The 19890-nt window shown below is 45.3% G+C and overlaps 3 long non-coding RNA genes across 5 annotated transcripts; 2 read left to right on the forward strand and 1 right to left on the reverse strand.

The window, feature by feature from the left end:
* Positions 1–1057: 1057 nt before the first annotated feature.
* On the forward strand, positions 1058–1994 carry LOC134483795 (uncharacterized). The gene is made up of 2 exons (XR_010060822.1): positions 1058–1167; positions 1848–1994. It is a non-coding gene; the product is annotated as an uncharacterized LOC134483795 (long non-coding RNA).
* A 2791-nt stretch (positions 1995–4785) lies between these two features.
* On the reverse strand, positions 4786–11110 carry LOC120098843 (uncharacterized). The gene is made up of 2 exons (XR_005497459.2): positions 7110–11110; positions 4786–4988 (listed from the first exon to the last, which is right to left on the reverse strand). It is a non-coding gene; the product is annotated as an uncharacterized LOC120098843 (long non-coding RNA).
* On the forward strand, positions 10497–18183 carry LOC120098842 (uncharacterized). Of its 3 annotated transcripts, none has more exons than XR_005497458.2 (3): positions 10497–10626; positions 11143–11647; positions 13762–14415. It is a non-coding gene; the product is annotated as an uncharacterized LOC120098842 (long non-coding RNA). The 3 variants fall into 3 exon arrangements; XR_010060819.1 differs by having other exon boundaries at positions 11600–11647; positions 13762–13893; XR_005497457.2 differs by lacking the exon at positions 10497–10626 and adding an exon at positions 18050–18183 and having other exon boundaries at positions 11515–11647; positions 13762–13918.
* The last annotated feature ends 1707 nt before the right edge of the window (positions 18184–19890 follow it).

Consider the following 19890-nt stretch of genomic DNA (forward strand, 5'->3'; position numbering starts at 1 on the left):
ATCACGCAGCATCTGATCTTTGTGGGAGATTTTGACAACTTGTGCTAACTGCCTCTCTGATTACATGCTGAATAAGGAGAGAGAGAGAGAGAGAGAGAGAGAGAGAGAGAGAGAGAGAGAGAGAGAGAGAGAGAGAGAGAGAGAGGAAGAAGGAGGAGGAGGAGGTGGAGGAGGAGGAGGAGGAAGGGAGGGGGGAGGGGAGGGGGAGAGGAGAAAGGTTATATGGTGGGAAAGAAAGTTTACTATAGAGATGTGAGAGAGCAGAGCCAGAGGCAGACATATCTGGGAGAGTCTAGAGTGGACATGGCCAGGCTAAGATGGGGATGGGGACTAGAGGAGGAAGGGAGTGGGGAAAAAGAAGAGCCAGGTTCAATGGTCAAGAGACCACCGGAACAAAACGGGTGGGAAATCAAATGTCTGGATTATTCAGGGAACAGCCTCTGAGGGAAGGGCAGTCCAGCCCCTGCACTGGAAAGTTTAGGGTAGGGGGCAGGGTATACCAGCCATACTCGGTAACACGGGGGGGGGGGGGGGGGGGGGCGGGGGGCGGGGGGGGGGAGTGAGGGATGCTGGGAGAAGCATCCAGGCCCACTTTGATATGTTAAATAGCTACCTCAGCCCTTTGTCCTGGGTTTGAAACTTAACACTCACCAATAAGATTTAAATCGCCTTGATTTATGGCTTTCTTTGTTCTGTTACTGAGAGAGGAAGGAAGGGGAAGCCGGTGTGAAGGGAGGGGGGAATGGAACCCAGGGCAACCTAGTTCTGTGGTTCCTTGGTCTCCATCATTCATTTGACTGTAAAATAAACCATCTTTTATTCCCCTTGAGGTAAGTGGTATAGTTTTTTGCATTGACAGCTATCACAAAAAAACTGAGCTCCATTTTTATTAACATAAAGTTGTACTACGCTTTTTATGTATGTATGTCTTGTGTGTAGAGGCCAGAGGTCAACCTTGAGTATCATTCCTTTTTATTATTATTATTATTGTTATTATTGTTATTATTATTATTATTATTATTATTATTATTTGCTTATTTGTTTGTCTTTTTCAAAACAGGGTTTCTTGTTTAGCCCTGGCTGTTCTAGAATTCACTCTGAAAACCAGGATGGCCTCAGACTCACAGAGATCTGCGTACCCCTGACTCCTGAGTGCTGGGATTAAAGGTGTGCACCACCACGGCCCGACCTTTTGTTTTATTCTGTATTGCTTGCTGGTTTGAACAGGTTCTTACTATATATCCCTGGCTGGCCTGGTATGCACTAAGTAAAAATCAGATTGGCCTTGTACTCAAAGAGATCTACTGTCCTTGCCTCCCAAGCGCTGGGGTTAAGGATTTGTGGCACTATCCCACGTCCACCTTGTGTTTTGAGGGATGGCCTGAAGCTAACTGATTAGGATAGGCTGACTGGTTAGCAAGCCACAAAGCTACCCTTGGCTCTGCCGACAAGTGCGCCTCCACTCCCAGCTTTCCGCATGGTACTGTCATGTTTACAGGGCAAGCACTTTAACGACTGTACCATCTCTTTACCCAAAGTGATACTGTGCTTTGATGATTTCTCCAAGGTCACCAGGGTCTTTAGTTGATAGCTGCTGACTGCATTAGGACGCACCATTGCATTGCGAAGGATGCAGTTCTGCAGGTTAACTCCAGTAGTAATGGTTGCATGAGCATCTGTCCTGAAGCGTCCCTATCTTTAGTTAGAATCTCCTGACCAACAAGACTGTGAGTGCTGTCAATCTGGTTAGCATAGAACCTATAGACTCTCATTATCTCTTTTTAAAGTGTCTAATGTAATGCAATTTAATTTATGTGTATATCTATGTGTATGTCATGTGTGTAAAGTGTCCATAGAGACCAGAAGAGGATGTCAGATCCCTGCCGCATGGGCTGCTGGGCATCCAAACGAGGTCCTCTGGAAGAACAGCCAGCGTTCTTAACTGCTGAGCCATCTCTGAGCCCTAATTATCTTTTAATAAATCTCGAATCTAAGATTCAAGGTCCACTGCCTTACCGCGTGCTGGATCTAACTGGAGTGAGTTTTCTCTGTTACTTCTCCGTGTTTGCAGTTGCGTAACACAAAGCCCCTCGTGTGCTTCGCAAGTTCCAACTGACAGCACGTTCTGATGACATGTAGCAAAAGGGCAGAGTCAACTTTCCCCCTCTTAATGTTCTGGATTCATCATGGATGTTGGGGGCGGTCACAGCACCAGTGTGTCTACTATGTCTAGCTGCCGTGTTTACAGGTCCTCCTTGAACACTCCATGCCCAGACAAGGCAAGCTGCTTTGTCCTAGTTGTCCTTTGTTGCCTCCTATGTTTGTTTTAACTGTGCAGCTGAAAGAATGACTTCCTCACCCCCACTCCCACCCCACAGAATCTTCCCCAGTGGCTGTGTCTGGTTCCTGGACCACATAAGGATGCAAACTGGCAATTTTCTTTGTTCCTGCATTCCCATCTCCCTTCCCCCTTCTAAGTCCTTAGCTGCTTTTGAAAGCTTTAAGCGCGCGCGCGCGCGCGCGCGCGCGCGCGCGTGTGTGTGTGTGTGTGTGTGTTTGTATTCCTCTTCATTTGCACAAGTCTGGTTGACTTTCTGGGCTCTGATCCAGCTGAGTTTAGTGTTGTTTACTGCCTCTCAGAGTCTTCTTGGGAGGCTGGTGTTTTAATTAAGACCATATTGATCTTAGATACTAGAAAATGTCATCTGACCCAAAATCTCTCTCCATTGGAAGGAAACCTTCTTGCCAGACTCCCAGATGAACATTACTCACTAGAAAGGAGGGCAATCTACTTTGAACGCGTGTGTGTGTGTGTGTGTGTGTGTGTGTGTGTGTGTGTGTGTGTGGAGAGAGAGAGAGAGACAGAGACAGAGACAGAGACAGAGAAACAGAGAACTTCTTCGTTACCTAGGCTTATGCAAATCACAGATTCAAGAAATCTGACCTTCTTAGTCATGTTGGTTTGAAAGAGAATGGCCCTTATAGGTTCATATGTTTGAATGCTTGGTCTCTAGTCTGTGGAACTGTTTGGGAAGGATTAGGAGGTGTGGCCTTCCTGGAAGAGGTGTGTCTGTGTCACAGAGAGTGGGCTTTGAGGTTTCAAAAGCCCCATATCATTCTCAACTCTTTTTCTGCTTCCTGTTTGTGACTTGGGATGGAAGCTCTCAGCCACTGCTCCAGTGCCATGCCTGTTCTCTATCACGATGGCCATGAGCTCTAACCCTCTGGAATCATGAGCCTCAAATGAAATGCTTTCTTTTAGAAGTTGCCTTGGTCATGACGTCTTGTCACAGCAATAGAAAAGTAGCTAAGACTTTTGTCTTCCCAGTGTCTATCCCTGCCCGGCCTTTGGTGATCGATTTTCTTATAGCGGATTATATATATGTATAATATATATAGCATATATATCAACTTTATATATAAAAGTGTATACAGAAGTGCACCTTTTTGTTAAGTTAATTTTCCAAGGGAATTTTTAGGTCAGTATGTCATGTTTGAAATCAAGAGCAAAGCTGTGGGTGTAGCTTGGTTGGCAGATTGCTTGCCCAGCATGCACAAACTCCTGTGTTTGAGCCCCAGCACCATATAAACTGGGACTGATTATGTATACCTATGACTGCAGGCAGGAGGTCAGAAGATCAAGGTCACCTTCAGCTGTATAGGCGTTTTGAGACTAGCCTGTGTAATGGAAGACCCTTGTCTTGAAAACAAATACTCAAGTGTGGGGGTGGAACATTGATTTTTGAAGACAATAATTATTAGCCGCTTGAACTTGATAGTGCCTACAAGCCAAGCCGCTCGTCTGTGATGGCCCAGGGCTGCCTTTCAGAAACACCCATTCCTTATTAATATTTTAAAATGTGTTTTTAATATCAGTCTTAAAAATGGGAAAATATATAAACAATCAGATTCAATTGGGGAGGAGGAGGGAAACCATTTTGGTTTGATTTAGCCTCCCTATCCCAGAAAGAGACCTTAAAATGAGGATTTATGTATACGTAGATTTTCCTTATATGTGTATGTGTGCATGTTACTTATGTGCATGGTATATGTACACATCACATGCATGTTGTATATAGGCACATGCTCCTGCACATGTGACCATTACATTCCACATTATTCCCTTGACACAGAGTCTTTTCCTGAACCTGGCATCAAACTGGTGAGCATCAAGTCCCAGCGATCCTCTTAGTTCCACCCCCTCCAGTACTGGGGTTACAAGCAAGTACCTGGCCATGCCCAGCTTTTGACGTGTGCTCTGGGGATTTGAACTCAGGTCCTCAGGCTTGCATAGCAACCCTTCTTATTCTTTGATCCATCGTCCCAACTTTCAAGTCAGTTTTGTTGGGGTATGATCCTACAGGGGGTGGAGGGAGCAGCGTGGTGGTGGGGAGCAGGGATGCAAAATAGGGAGAAAGGAAGGAAGTCACAAGAGAAATGCCAAAGAGCATGACACTGTTTCCTACGAAGCTGAGGCCCGGTCCTGCTGGGGAACTCTGCCGCATGGTACCAGGCATTCCTGGGGAGCAGCTCACCTCACTGGGTGCTGTCTTGGGGAGCTCTTGGGGAGTTAATTCTTGCTCTGCGCAGCCTCCCCTGCTGCTGTACCAAAGGAAAGCCATCAACAGACACGGATCCTCTGAGGAAGTAACTATGACTACACAGATACGGGAGGCCTAATGGGAGTCCTGAGAGGGAGTCCTGAGAGCCTCCATACTCATAAGAAGACAGTCAGCCCCACCAGTAATGGTACCCCTGAAAATTAAAGGAACAGAGAAATGTTATTGTTGACATATATTGGTATATTTCTGACATTGTAGAGAATGGAAATGACTTTTTTTTTTCCTCCCAAAGGAGAGAGTATTGGACAACTGGCTCTCGTGCATTGCTGGCAAGAGTCAACGTTGGTACAATCTTTCTGCAAGGGCAATTTGAGATAGAATCAGATGCTTTCAAATATGCTTCTCTTCGATCCATAGACTCTGCATCTAAGAACATGTTTGAAGTGGATGATTAGGTTATCACTTAGTTCTGGTTCTAAAGAGAAACAACTTGACAGACACCGAGGTCTAATGATAAAACATTGGCTAACCTTATCCATTTATCCATTTACCTACCCATCCATCCACTCACCCACTTGTCTATCCACCCACCTACACATCCATCCACCTACTCACCCATCTATACATCCATCCACCTACCCAGCCATCCACTCACCCACCCATCTATCCACCCCTCCAGCCACCCACCCATCTATCCATCCACCTATCCATCCCTCCAGCCACCCATCCATCTATCCACCCACTCACTCATCTATACATACATACATACATACATACATACATACATACACCTACCCCTCCATCCACCCACCCACCCATCTATCCACCCACCTATCGATCTATCCATCCACCCACCCATCTATCCACCCATCCATCTCACCCATCCATCCATCCATCCACCCTCCCACTCTCCAATTTTATGTTATTTCCCTTTAAAGTGACTAAAATTCCTGACGTAGCAGCAGAAGGGAAAGAATTATTCATTTCGGTTCAAGGTTTAGAGGACTGACTGAGTTCGTGGCTGCTTGGCCTCGCATTCTTCAGAGTCCTGGTGGCTGCAGCATGTTGAAGAACCTGTTGGTCCTTTCTTGGTAGCTGAAACTTTTCTTCCTTTCCCTCCTCTTCCTTTTTTTTTTATTTGAAAATAGATTTGTTTTATTTTTATTTGTGTGCATGCATGCATATGCCTGTGGAGACCGGAAGGAGGTGCTGAATCCCCTGGGAGTGAGGATAAAGGCAGTTGTGATGTTCCCTGTGTGGATGCTGGGAACTGAACTCTGGTCCTCTGCAATCGCGCTGAGCCATCTTCCCAGCCCAACCTCTGTTGGGAATTGATTCTAATGCTTTGTCTTAATCTGACTCCCCAAAGCTGTGCTTCCAGACCTGAGGGTCCCTGCCCTCAGCTGGCTACAATCGGTAATAAAAAAAAAAATGTCATACAACCAATGGCTGGGCAGGGAGACGGAGGCGGGACTTTTAGATTGTGTGGGCAAGGGACTGAGGGAGAGGGGAAGAGGAGAGGGATCAGGTTTAAGAGTAATGTAGGGGGTTGGGGATTTAGCTCAGTGGTAGAGCGCTTGCCTAGCAAGCGCAAGGCCCTGGGTTCGGTCCCCAGCTCCGAAAAAAAGAAAAAAGAAAAAAAAAAGAGTAATGTAGGTGGAAAGGAAGAGGGCTTTATTTACAGAGGTGGGGGGGGGGGGAGAGGGGGAACGGAGGTGGGGTGCTGCCCAGAAGGGAACAGGGCAGCAAAGATAAAATAGATTTAGGAGGTGTAAAGCCAGGAATACTGGAGGGAAATGTGTGCTAGCTGCGAGGAGCTTTAGAAGTGAGCTAGTTAAGGCATTTCATTAGCCGGCGCGTGCATGCGTGCGTGCGTACGTGCGTGCGTGCGTGTGTGTCTTTCATTCAAGAATCCAGAGAACTCTTGGGCGGGTGCAGTGCTCTTGCGACCTGCCAGGAGCCAAAGCCGTTTAACTAATTCACCAACACAGACCTCTACTCTTTTCCTTTTCTCTCTCCCCCTTCTTCTTTTTATTTTTGAGATAAAAATAATCTAGTATGTAGCCCAGGTTGTCCTTGAACTTATATAGCCAGGCTGTTCTTGAACTCGTGGTAGTTGTAGCTCAGTTTTCCAAGTGTTAAGGTTTCAAGTACATACCATCTTGCCTTGCTGTTTATTTTATTTTATTTTTTTCTTTTTTCTTTTTTTTCGGAGCTGGGGACCGAACCCAGGGCCTGGCGCTTGCTAGGCAAGTGCTCTACCGCTGAGCTAAATCCCCAACCCCTGTTTATTTTATTTATTTATTTATTTTTAATTTAACTTTGTTTTGAGAGGGAGGCCATTGAGACAGGTCTTCCTGAGACAAGATGAAGCTGACTATTGAACTCAGTGGCTACCCAGGGCCCCCAAAAGTTTAAGAATTAGATTAAGGACCAACCAAGGATTTCTGACATTGCTTAACCCTTTGACAGAGACTCGGGAGAGAGCAAAGCAGCCTTAAGGGAGGTCTGTAAATTCTCTCCGGACAATGGGATCCACATACTTACTTATGCCTTTCGTCTCTGCTGGTGAAAATCACTTTGGTGTCTGTGCCTTCTGCGTCTGCCCTTTTCTGATCCTGCATGCAGAATTTTTTGGCTTCATCTCTTCAGCTTTGGTCTGAAACGGCTGGCGAAGCTTTGAATCTTGAAATCATCTGACTGAGCCCTTTCATTTCTTGAAGTCATTTTTAGCATACTACATTAATCAAAGTTGTCTCACTCGCTTCCTCTCTGTATTTGTCTTTTTATATGGCTTCTTTCCCCCGTCCCCTCCTCCTTGCTTTTTGGTCTATCTCTTGCACGAAGAGCCAAATAAACATCCCACATTAAAAAAACAGTTTGGACCAATGACCATGATAGAAATGCTAGAACAATATGGGATTTACTTCTAAGCTTTCTGAACTAAAAATAAGACTAACTCGGATTTTATGTTGCAGCTCAAGGCGCCGCCGCTGATATTCATCTCCCCATAATTCTTGGGAGGGAGGAACGTTTCTTACAACGCCAGTTTTGTAAGCGGAGCACAAACCGTTCGTCCATAGCATTGATGTTACTGGGAGCAGAGATGGAGCCAAAGCTTGGGGTTTCTTAGGCTCCTCCTCTGTCCTTTGCAGCCGGGTTTACCGCGCTAATTGCAAGAACGTGCCTTTCTAAAAGAACAGCAGACGCTTTAAGGAAGCACGGCTAAATGCGGTGTTACTAACGCAGAGCACGTTGTTCTTTTCGAAAACTAGGTGGAACAGTTCCTTATCAATGTCGGTTGGATCTGGGGTGTGCTTTGAGCTTGGGCCGGCCAGTTTTATGTCAGTTTGACGCAAGCAAGCTGAAGTCATGAGAGGAGGGAGCCTCAATTAAGTAAATGTCTCTATAAGATGGGTCCGTAAGCAGGTCTATAGTGCATTTCCTTAATTAGTGATTCATGGGGGGATGCCCCGCCCATTGTGGGCGGTCCCATCCCTGGGCTGGAGGTCCTGGGTTCTATAAGAAAGCAGACAGAGCAAGCCGTGTGGAGCAAGCCAGTAAGCAGCACCCCTCCATGACCTCTGCATCAGTTCCTGCCTCCAGGTTCCTGCTTTGTTCAAGTACCCTGGCCTTCGTCGTTGGTAGACTGTAATATAGAAATATAAGCCAAACCTTGGACCAGTTCTATTAGAACAATCCAGAAGACTGAGAGACGTAACCAGCTTGTGCAGAGCTATCCAAACAGACACCTGAGTGCTCAGTCTTCAGAATCAATGCACTGACAAGTGTGCACCAGAGTGGCTTTGAAAGGACTGTATCTGTCTTCAGACACATCAACAGAGGGCATCAGATCCCATTATAGATGGTTGTGAGCCACCATGTGGTTGCTGGGAATTGAACTCAGGACCTCTGGAAGAGCAGTCAGTCCTTCTAACTACTGAGGCCATCTCTCCAGCCCGCTCCTCCTCATCTTCCTAATCACCCAATTTTATGTTCTCTCTCTTAAAAAAAAAAAAAAAAGCAAGAAACAAAAACAAAAACCAAAAAGCAACCCTAAACACTCCCTCCCAAATGAAAATCAAAATAGACAAAAGACCAAAAAACAAAAAACAAAAAACAAAAAACAAAACCAAATAAAGCAATATGAAAAACGCCATTGAATTTCTTTCATGTTGCCCAGCTAGTTCAGGCTGTGGGGCTTACCCGGAAGTGTGGCTGACAGGCCCAGTGAGACTGCACTGAAGAAAACTGATTTTCCCTTTGCTAGTGGGTATCAACTATAGTTAGTTTCTTGGGTAAGGCTGGCAGCTGGTGTCTACTTCCTCTCCACTGTCTGGCTTGCAGATCTTATGCATGTCAGCACAGTCTCTGTGAATTCATGTATGTTAGTTTTTTTGTGTCTGGAAAAACCCTGTCTCCTTGGAGTCATCCACCACCTCTGGCTCTTAGAATCTCTCTCTAATGCCTCCTCTTCTGCAGGGATCCCCGAGCATCGAGGGAAGAGATTTGATGAAGATGTCCCATTTAGGATTGTATGTTCCAAAGTTTCTTATTCTTTTTTTTTTTTTTCGGAGCTGAGAACCGAACCCAGGGCCTTGCGCTTACTAGGCAAGCATTCTACCACTGAGCTAAATCCCCAACCCAAAGTTTCTTATTCTTATTGTCCACTTGGGGGTCTCTGTTAGTTCCCGTCTGCTGCAAGAGGAAGAAGCGTTTCTGATGAGGGCTGTCCTCAGCACTGGTCTATGGTACAACAGCGTGTCATTAGGAGTCCGTTAGCAGAACAACTGCATTCGGTTTTCCCCTAGGCTCATGGCTTACCTGGCCTCATGTTCTGGGCCACTTTAGAAGTTTCAGATATGGTTTCTATCACATGGTGTGATAGAAAAAGCCATCGGCTTTCTTTTTTTCTGTACTCTGTATTTAAGGTTGCTGTGAAAGCAATGCCCTCTCTATTCCCAGGAGGAGGAGGGAGGGTGGGGGTGTTGCGCTGAACAGCGTGCAGAGAAAGCACAGAACTCGCAATCCGTGGCATGGCCAGCTTGGCTTACTGCGCTTCCTGACCCTTCTAGCTTTTCACTTAGCTGCAGTGTACGTGACATCTAACGTCTATTGACAATCAGTAGACAGTGGCGGGTGTTTGAAAGTTAGTGTGGCCGTGGCTGAGTTTCACAGTGGAATTCATCCATGCAGAGTGAGATCCTGCTTACCAAGTTAAAAAACAACAAGTGTTCTTGTTGTTGTTCTGCTAAGTCACTCAAGTGTTTACAAATCCACAATTTTAGATTTTGGACATGAAGTCGCATTACAATATTTTTCTGTGTGAGAGAGAGAATAATAGCTGAAGGCAACCTGGAACACAATTTATACGGAAAGATTTTTTTTTTCAGGGCTGGAACCTTCTCTCCGCTGGCAGAGTGCCTTGCCCAGCGTGCATCAAATCCTCGGTTCTATTTCTAGTGCTTCCTAAAGCAGGATGGTGGCCCTTGCTGCTGACCCCAGCACTTTCAGAAGGGGACGTGGGAAGGTCCGTAGCTCAAAGTCATTCTCTGCTGTCTTAGAGGGTGGCCTGGGTTACAGTGAGACCTTGTCTCACAAACAGAAACAAAATGGAGCCCTGTTCTTGAAGTCTCACCGCGAGTGCCCAATCACCTCAGAAGCTATCGTGCACATGGCTGAGCTAGGAAAGAAGGGCTGGGGGCCAGATTTGCCTACGGAGGTGAACTTGCACAACCAATTCTTTTTCGGGAGTGCGCTTCCTACATCCTCGCCATGGCCACGCCCCCAGGGCGCTGAGGAAAATGAGAGCGGGTATCGCAACCCATCCCCATGGGAAAGGATATGTAAGTGAGCGTAAAATCAAAGACATCTGTAAGGACAATCTGAAGGGCTGTTGCCCCGAAGAAGCACCCCACACCTTCTTGGCAAATTGTCACCCGCTGCTGATCTCATCACCTGAGTGAGTCAGATTGGCCAAACTAGGAGAACTGAAAGTGTCACTATGGTCCCTTCTGTCACCTTGACACTCATTTCAGCACAGACTATCCATGTATAGACTCAGGTTGGTTGGATTTGTTTTTTCTGAGACAGGGCTTCTCTATGGTGTGTGTGTGTGTGTGTGTGTGTGTGTGTGTGTGTGTGTGTGTGTGTGTGTGTGTTTATAACCAAGAAAGACAAGTCCTACCTAGATGCTTGGGGAAGATGCATACTGCCTTACTTTCCCTGTTAATATAATAAAATACACCACAAAAAATCTGAATTTTAATAGTCTATTGGTGGGGGAGCATTGGAGTTAAGGAGAGTTTGTTTTGGCTCACAGTTTGAATGTACCCCCAACACGGCGGTGTTGGGGGGGGAGTCATGGCAGCAGAAAGAGCTTGAGGCGACTGGTCATGTGACATCTACAGTCAGGAAGAGCAGTAGATGCTAGAGAGGTAGTAGGTCACTTTGTCCTTTTATTTGGTCTGAGGCTCCGGCCCGTGGAGGAGAACCACCCTTATCTAGAGTGGATTTGCTTGGCTTAGTTAACCCGTTCTAGAAATTTCCTCAGAAATGTAACTAGAGGTCTGTCTCCTAGGTGACTGCAGATCTTGTGAAGTTGATTACCAATGCTAACCATCACCCTCCAGCTGGGTATACAGCAAACACAGCTCAGAACGAGTGGCCTTGAGGATGAGTGGGAGGAGGCCAGCAGGGACAGAATAAAGGGAATTCGTTGGCCCACAGCTGAAGAGGGGTCAGCCTGAGGTCCCTTCTTGCACTCCATACTGTTAGGAAGTGGCCTCGTTACCCTCCCAGAGCACAGACAGAATCTGACTGCTCCCTCAAAATGAAAAAAAGAGTCCCTGCACGGGAGGCCACCAGATTGGATCAGAGTGACTCGAGAGACACAGATGAACATTTTGAACTAAAAATGGCTGGCTGAGGACAAATTTGATTTGTACTTAGACCTCCTGAGTCAAGTGTGGATGAAGCTCTGATCTCTTTCTTCCCTTCCGTTTGGGGTCATCTGAGGACACTCATTTCTCACACAGGGACCTACTCAGGACTGCCAGCAGGACAGAGGAAATTAGAAGTACCCAGTGAGTATAAACTTCATCCCTGACTGATGTCCGGCACCCAGCCTAGCCCGTGTCCATCCCAGGCTTCCAATCCCTGTGAGCCCAGTGTTTCTCAGTAACACTCCTGCCCTGGCTGGCAGACTGCCTCCCGAGAGGGTTCAGATAAACATTCTGTAAAGACAGAGCCAGACAATGAGCCAGGATCCGATTCAGAGAAGTTCCTCTTCTCTGGTTAACGTCATTTTTATTAAATTATATCAATTATTATTGTGTGTGCGTGTGTGAGAGAGAGAGACATCGGGGAGGGCATACATGCTAAGCTAAGCCAGTGTAAGTCAGAGAAAAACTTCTAGAATCACCCTCTCCTATGGTTAGATGAATCACAGGGTTTGGTAGCCGAACTGGGGTTGTCAGTCTTGTCAGTAAGCACCTTCTGCTGATGAGCTGTCTTGCCCGTCCGACATTATTTTTGTGAAAGCTGCCCATGTTGCTGTGGTTAGTTTGACTCACTTATTTTCTCAGCCACCAGGTATCCTATCTACTGCTTAAACTGCCTCTTTTTGATGTTATTTATTTATTTTCCTAGGTTGGGCTTTTAGGCTTCTTACTACTTGTTCTTACTAACAAGCGCTTCTGTGAACGTTTTTTGTACGACACGCCCTGTTAACATGGAGTGTCCCTTTGGGCCCTTTGTGCATAAAGAATTGCTGGGTGGTAACATTGAGACATGACAGTAAATACTTCAAATTTCCCTAAATAATCATCACTGTTACTACTACCAGTGTGGAAAGTTCCCCCGGGGGCTGCAGATTCTTACCGATTTCTCCTCTTGTCAGACTTGTTAACGTCTGCTAATCAAATGTGTGTAAAATATGCCCTCGTGAGTTTCAGCTTCATTTGCCTGTGACCAGAGAGAATCAAAGCAGGCCATGCCGGTTTCCTGAGAATGGTTTGTGTTTGCGTTCTGTCTAAGCTCCACCCCACAGTTACCTGGCAACAGCCAGGTAAGCCTGACTCACTATAGAAGGGGCTACTTGCCCCCTCCTCACTGTCTTGCCATCTGGTTTTCTCTTGTTCTCTTGCTCCCCTCTTGCTCTTCCCTCCCCACTCCCCATCCCCTCCCCTTCTTCTCTCCACGTCCTCATGGCGGGCCTCTACTCTCTTTCTTTCTTCCTTCCTTTCCTTCCTTCCTTCCTTCCTTTCTTTCTTTCTTTCTTTCTTTCTTTCTTTCTTTCTTTCTTTCTTTCTTTCTCTTCTTCCTCTTCTTCCTCTTCCTCTTCCCCCTCCCCTTCCCCTTCTCCTTCTCCTCCTTCTCCTTCTCCTTCTCCTTCTTCTCCTTTTCTCCTTCTCCTTCTCTCCTTTTCTCCTCCTCCCCTTCCCCTCCCCCTTCCTCTGCCCCTCCCCCTCCCTTCCTCCTTTCCCAGAATAAACTGTTCTATATATAAAATGGTCTATATTATACAGTCGTGTGATTGGTCCCTCAGGGGGAAGGGATGTCTCAAGATGGGCCCACCAAGGCACCTCCTTCGCCCACACCTCACTACATCTCCATAGAAGTTAACCCCCCTCACTTTAACCTTTTATAAACACATCAGCTTGTCTGCTCATACTCTTGTCTCACTTGTAAAATGAAAGTATAGCGGACACTACACGCAAAGATAGTAGGCATGAATCTTTTTTTCTTTTTTAAGGTTTTCTTTTTTTCTCTGACCTCAAATCTAGGCTGAGGTCAGTTGCTACATACTTACATCATCAACATTAGTTTGCCAGTTCAAGTTTTACACAAATTTCAACGGTTAGACATTTATGAAAGGAACTGTAACACCTAAGACATTAAAATAAGCATACATATCATAAGTATATAATTTAATTACCACCATCTCACCCAATTTAGCCTTTCAAAAATTAATTAATTAATTTCTATTCCAAATGCTGCATCCCCTCCCTATGTAGGCATGAATCTTAAGGAGATAGTTCAACAAATATTTATAAATGAAGATAATTATGTTGGCGAGTGTCCTTTGATGCATTTTTAAAATGTAGTCCTACTATTAATTAATGTTTCCTGGGGCTGGGGTGGATCATTTGGCAGAGTGCTTGCCTTCACCCTTAAAACTCTGGGTTTGATCCCCCAGTACTCCTGGAATTCCAGCGCCTGGAAGGTGGAGGCAGGAGGATGGGAAGTTAGGACCACCCTTGGCTACATCACAAATCTGAGATTAGCTTGAGCTGCAGCAGACCTTGCTTCAAATCAAGCCGATCAATCAATCAATCAAGCAAGCAAGCAAGCAAGTAAGCAATCGATGGATCTTAACCTAATGTTTTTCGACTTTGTGTTTTGTTGAAGAAGCGCCTCCGTGTTCGAACAGCATAAACACACTTTCTTACTCTCCTTCTAAACAGTTAAAGTTTTAGTTGTTCTTTTTTAAGACATTTATTTGTTTTATGTCAGTACACTATCGCTGTCTTCAGACACACCAGAAGAGGGCATCAGATCCCATTACAGATGGTTGTGAGCCACCATGTGGGTGCTGGGAATTGAACTCAGGACCTCTGGGAGAGCAATCAGTGCTCTTAACCACTGAGCCACCTCTCCAGCTGTAGAGTTCTACCTCCCTCTCCCTCTCCCTCTCCTTCTCCCTCTCTCCCTTCTTTTCTTTTTTATTTGTTTTTAGGGACAGAGTCTTGTGTAGCCCCAATACCTCTCAAACTCCTGATGCCTCTGCCTCCATGCTAGTATTGTAAGCATGTATGTATAAGCATGTATGTATAAGCATGTATGTATAAGCATGTATGTATAAGCATGTACTTGTATTCCTTTCCGAGTGGTCCTGGTGGTTGAGTCCAGGGCCTTGTGCACATTAGGCTGTAACATATTAGAGGCGTAACTGAGTTACATCTCTAGCTCAGTCAATCACGTTCATTCATCAAGACTGCATGCATGTGTGGGTCTACTTTCTGGACATTCAAGGACACCCCTGGATTTCTCTGTCTAGCTTTGCATGAGATGAAGAAAAGGTAACAGTAACTTTGCATCATTTCTCTCGAGCCTCATGGCGGGGACCCTTGTAACAAAAGACAAATGAACGTAAAACAAACATCCGCACTCACTTAACATGTTTGCCACACACAGGGGTCTTTGGAGAAGACTTGGAGAAACAGCAACATTTCTCCAATAAAGGAATTTCATTTTAGATTTATTTATTGTATGTGCATGAGTGTTTTGTCTGCATGTACATGTGTGGACCATGTGCATGCCTGTGGAGATCAGAAGAGCGTTTTAGATCCACAGAGTCGCTATCCATGTGGTTGCTGGAAACCGGAAGTGAGCCGTCTGCAAAGAGTGCCCACTGCTGTTAACCACTAAGCCACCCCTCCAGTTGGAAGCGTCTGTATTTTAATGCTCAGTAGGTTTGACATAGTCTTGCAAAAATATAGTGAGACAGAGGGGGTACAATCTGATGCTACAGACTAAGAAAAATGTAGCAGATCGTCTTGTTTGGATTTTTTTTCTCCTTTAAGACAGAGTTTCTCTGTGTAGACCTAAGTGTTCTGGAACTGTTCTGTAGAACGGGCCAATCTGCTTCTACCCGAGTGGTGGGATCAAAGGCATACACCACCATATTCTGCTCTCCTTTATGCTTTTGTTAGTGTCTATGTCTTGGGAGATAAGGATGTTTCCTCTCCTTTGGCTCCAAGGACACACAGGAGAGAAGGTGCTATGACCTACTTCTGGAGACAGTGGCTGTCCTGCTCCTGCTGTTTGGGACTTGAGTGACCCCATTAGCACCAATACCCACAGTTTCGGTTGATATAATTGGATTACGAAATTGGTCATTGAGTTTAAGCAAAAATTGAGCATGTTTTGTACCATAAGCTCCCAGCTGTGCAGCGAAGATGGGAAGAGTGGATCTGAACCATGAGCTCGGATCGGTACAGAAGAACCTGTGTCAGGTTCGACAGGGTCTAGCCCTGGCTCTGCCCCACCTGGTTATGGGACCAAGGGTCTAGCCTTTGTCCGTATGAAAGCATATGACTTTGCCTGGCTATCTGGGGTCTCTGCAACTTCAGAAGACCTTGACTTCTTCCACTGTTGCTGTCTTCCAACCGTCAATCCCCTTCCCCATAGACCAAGGCAGGCTATAGAATTCATCACCCAAAAGAATGTGTTCAAGCCTTAATTTACTCTTGTGTTTGAAGGCTACTCTGCAGTGTGATTTCCCCTCTCATTTAAAACCTTCTCAAATCTTGTCAAATATCTAAACTAAGCAGAAAGCCAGCTGTCACTGACTTCTCCGAAATGCCTCATCTGGCTTGTTCAGACTTTTCTAGAGCCGAGATTTCAGTTGACCTCATTCTCACCGGAGGAATGCACCGTCCTCTTTTAGAAGGGATGATTTCAGGTACTGATAGAGTAGAGAGTTGCACGTCTGAACACGAAGCATCATTGGACAAGTCTGCACAGAACATGTCCAGTCCTTACGAAGGGACTTTGTCCTACGGTGGCATTACACTGGCACTGCTTAATGCAAGAGACTTGGTTACTCATTTATGGTCACAAAATAAATACTTACTTAGATGATGGTTGCACAGATGTTCTAATTAATGAAGAATTAATTTTTTTTAATAATGAGCCTCCTCCTGTCCCTTCTTTCATCCCTCCCTCCCTCTCTTTCTTGCTTTTTAAAGAAATTTATTTTTTTTTTAAATAATTATGTCCACTGATGTTTTGTCTGCATGCATGTCTATATGAACGTATCAGATTCCTTGGAACTGGAGTCACAGAAAGTTATGAGTGCTGGGAATTGAACCTGGGTCCCTCTTGAAGAGCACACATTGTTCTTAATTGCTGAGCCATCTCTCCAGCCCCCTCAACCCCCCACCACCATTTTCTTTCTTGTTTCAGCAAGGTATCAGGTAACTCAAGCTGGCCTCAGATTTGTTATATAGCAAAGGCTGGCCTTGAACTCCTAAACCTCCTGTCTCTGCTTCCTGAGTGCTGAGATGTGTGCTTTCCACAGGTTGTGTCTGCGGTGTTGGGGATAGGACCAAGGGCTTTGTGCCCATTAGACACCTGAACTACATCCCCAGCCCTCTCTGGCAAAACAGATTTTATGAAAGGATTTTCCAAGTTAGAAAGGATCTGACAAAGCTACTCGAATCTACATTTGTGTATATATTTGTGGTGTGTGTGTGTGTGTGTGTGTGTGTGTGTGTATACCCATGTGTGCTCCATGTGTATCCGTGTTGTGTGTCTTCTCCACCTTACATTTTGAGACAGAATCTCTTACTGAACCTGCTGATCCTAGAATGTCTAGAGTGGCTGTCCAACAACCCTAGGGATCTGCCTGTCTCCATCTCTGTCCTCTGCCCTATAGGTCTGGATTAAAATTAAATAGAAAGGGGATTGTTTCTTTAGAACAGAACAACAGCAGGTGATGACTTTTAGAGCTTCCCATCCTTTTGTTCTGAGATCTCATTGGGTAATTTGCCCAAGTATATTTAACAATGTTTCCACGGCTGCTTTAATCTATCTTAGAACATTTGATAAGTCCCACTGACCATAAAACCTACTGGGACCTGAGGCTCAGGGTGGAATCTGTGTCTAGGTATGTAGTGCGTGCACTCTCGCCAGTTCTGTCAGAGTGATCTGTGAACTATGACGCCATGTAGCACGGAAAAAGAAGACCTCTGTTTCTTAGTTATGTCCCAATTAAAGGCAGAAATCACTTTTATCATATGCAATGAGATATACATCAGATTAGAAATAAGAGCAAATTGAAATCTGTAACCTAATGTCTGTGACACACTCAAGTGGTCCTTGGTAGGAAATGTGTGTGGCTCTTTAGGGTCAAGCATCCTACCCAAGGGGACCAGACATGTGTATTTGATCATCTCTACCTCCCACTATAGTTTCCAAAACCTCAACTCTTTGAGGCCTAAGGCAGAATAAAAAAAAAAAAGAGCTAATAGGGCCATTCCCCTGTAGTAGAGCTCAGAAGCATAGAACATCTCCGTGAAGATAACAGTCTTGTCCCTGACAGAGCTTTCCTAATAGAAGGAGGATGGTGCATAGCTGGCGAGAGGTGAGTTTGGGTTATTTCCCAACATGCTGTTTTTAAAGTTATCATCTCGTGGCGTACGGCTTGCTCAGTGCATCTGTGTGCGCTGATGCTAATTTCCTCTTGGGTGCAATTTTGACCCTTTTAAAAAACCATTTAGCAGAACACAGTAACAAGTTCGGAAATTATATTTCTGGAAGAGCGTATACCGGATTATCTAAATTGGTTGCTTCCAGTATCCACACACAATATCTGTGTTGGAGCTGAATTTGCTCAGTCCGTAGAGGGCCTTGCTTAGCAACCACAGAGCCCTGGGTGCTAGCTTCCGCACCCCATTAACAGTGCACACCTTTCACTCCAGGACTCAGCAGCTGGAACGGGAGGATTTCAAGGCCAGCCTGGACACAGGATCTTAAAGAAACCAACCAGAGCAAAACACAGCTGTCGCACACTCCTAACTGCTCAGCCGTTCTGAATAGCTGCACGAGACTGGGCCTGCCCATCAATACTTCGTTATGGAGAAGGAAGGGTTCAAGAGGTCCCACCTCTCCTTGGGGACATATAGGCCAGTGAATGGATGCTGGAAGAGGAGAAGTGGTTTAATCACTGACCGATCCCTCATGATCCTGTGAATGGCTTTCACCCATTTTCCTGGGATTAACCCCAACGAAACCCAGTGAGTCACAGGTAAAAGCAATTCCTGAGAAGCCTGAGGACCTGAGTCCAATCCCTGATACCATTTGGTGACAGGAGAGAACTGTGTCCTGAAAACTGTCCTCTGACCTCCAGATGAGCACCAGAGCATGGAGCTCTGTAGCTATCACTGTAACTATGACGATATACACACCACACGCACCGTGTCAACATGGTCAGGTATTTTTACCACTGATAAAAACAAACCACGGTCCTTACCTTAAAGCAAATAAAAGGTAGTTTATTCTGGAGCCAAACAAGCCTGGCCACGGCCCGAGAGTGTGGTTTCAGATTCCATCTGTTGCTGTGACAAATACTCCCCCCAAAAGCAAAGTAGGAGAGGAAAGGGTTTTATTTGGGTTTATTTAGCTGAACCGTGGTCCATTATTGCAGGGGATTCAAGGCAGGAACTCACAGAATTATATCCACAGTCGAGAGCATTGACAGGATAAACGCACGGCTTGATTCCTTGCTTGTTAGTGTTTCGAATCCTCTGCCTAGGGAATGGAACCACCTATGGTGGGCTGAGTCTTCACCAATCAATAATCAGGACAATCACTCACAAATGTCCATAGGCCAATTAGACCCATGGAGCCTGTCTTCCCAAGCGATCTCTAGGTTGTGTCAAGTTGATGGGTAGTTGAACCACCATCGTGGGTCACAGTTGGTTTCAGATGTTGTGTGATGGTGGCCTTAGCTTTTGGAGGTAGAAGTCAAGACTCTGTTATCACATTTCAAAATAATTTGTCTACCAGTCATAAGGATGTTAGGTTTGAAGGAGAACTGGGCACCAAGTGGCTGTTAAGGGCACTAAAGATAAGCCCAGGATAATTTGTCTCCAGATCTGCAACATTCTAACTGTCCACAGTCATAAATTCTAATCAGCCAGTCAGCCTTGGAGAATCTTTAACATGGGTGTGCCTTCGTGTGGGAACTTCAGTTTACAGCCGGAATGTTTAGCCTGTCATAGTTTATAGTGATGGCAGAGTAAGATAGGGGTGTTGCAATCTAGGGGACTGGCCAGAAGAATGGGTAAGAGACCTAATTGTTAAAAGCAGAAGACTATATGAGCTTGTTGCAGTGGGAAGGCATTTACAATATAGTAAAAGGAAAAACACAGTGTGTGTGTGTGTGTGTGTGTGTGTGTGTGTGTGTGTGTGATGGTGTGATGGTGTGATGGTGTATGCCTTTAATCTCAGCACTTGAGAGGCAGAGGAAAGTCAACCTCTGTGAATTTGAGGTCAATTTAGACTACAGAGTGAGTTCTAAGACTACTAGAACTACTAGTCTAGTGACTACTGTGTAACCAGGGCTACAGAGAAACCCTGTCTCAAAAACAAAAAACAACAAAAACTCCCACACAAAAACCAAAGCAACAAAGAAAAAGAAGAAAAAGAGGAGGAGAAAAAAATGTGGTTGTACAGAAAATGTTATGTATATTCAAACAGAACAAAAAACTATGTATTTCCCAGAAGCAAGTGGACATTAAAATATGTCTATCAAAGTAAT

The sequence above is a fragment of the Rattus norvegicus genome, chromosome 20 (assembly GCF_036323735.1).
Source record: "Rattus norvegicus strain BN/NHsdMcwi chromosome 20, GRCr8, whole genome shotgun sequence".
In the NCBI taxonomy this organism is placed as follows: Eukaryota; Metazoa; Chordata; class Mammalia; order Rodentia; family Muridae; genus Rattus; species Rattus norvegicus.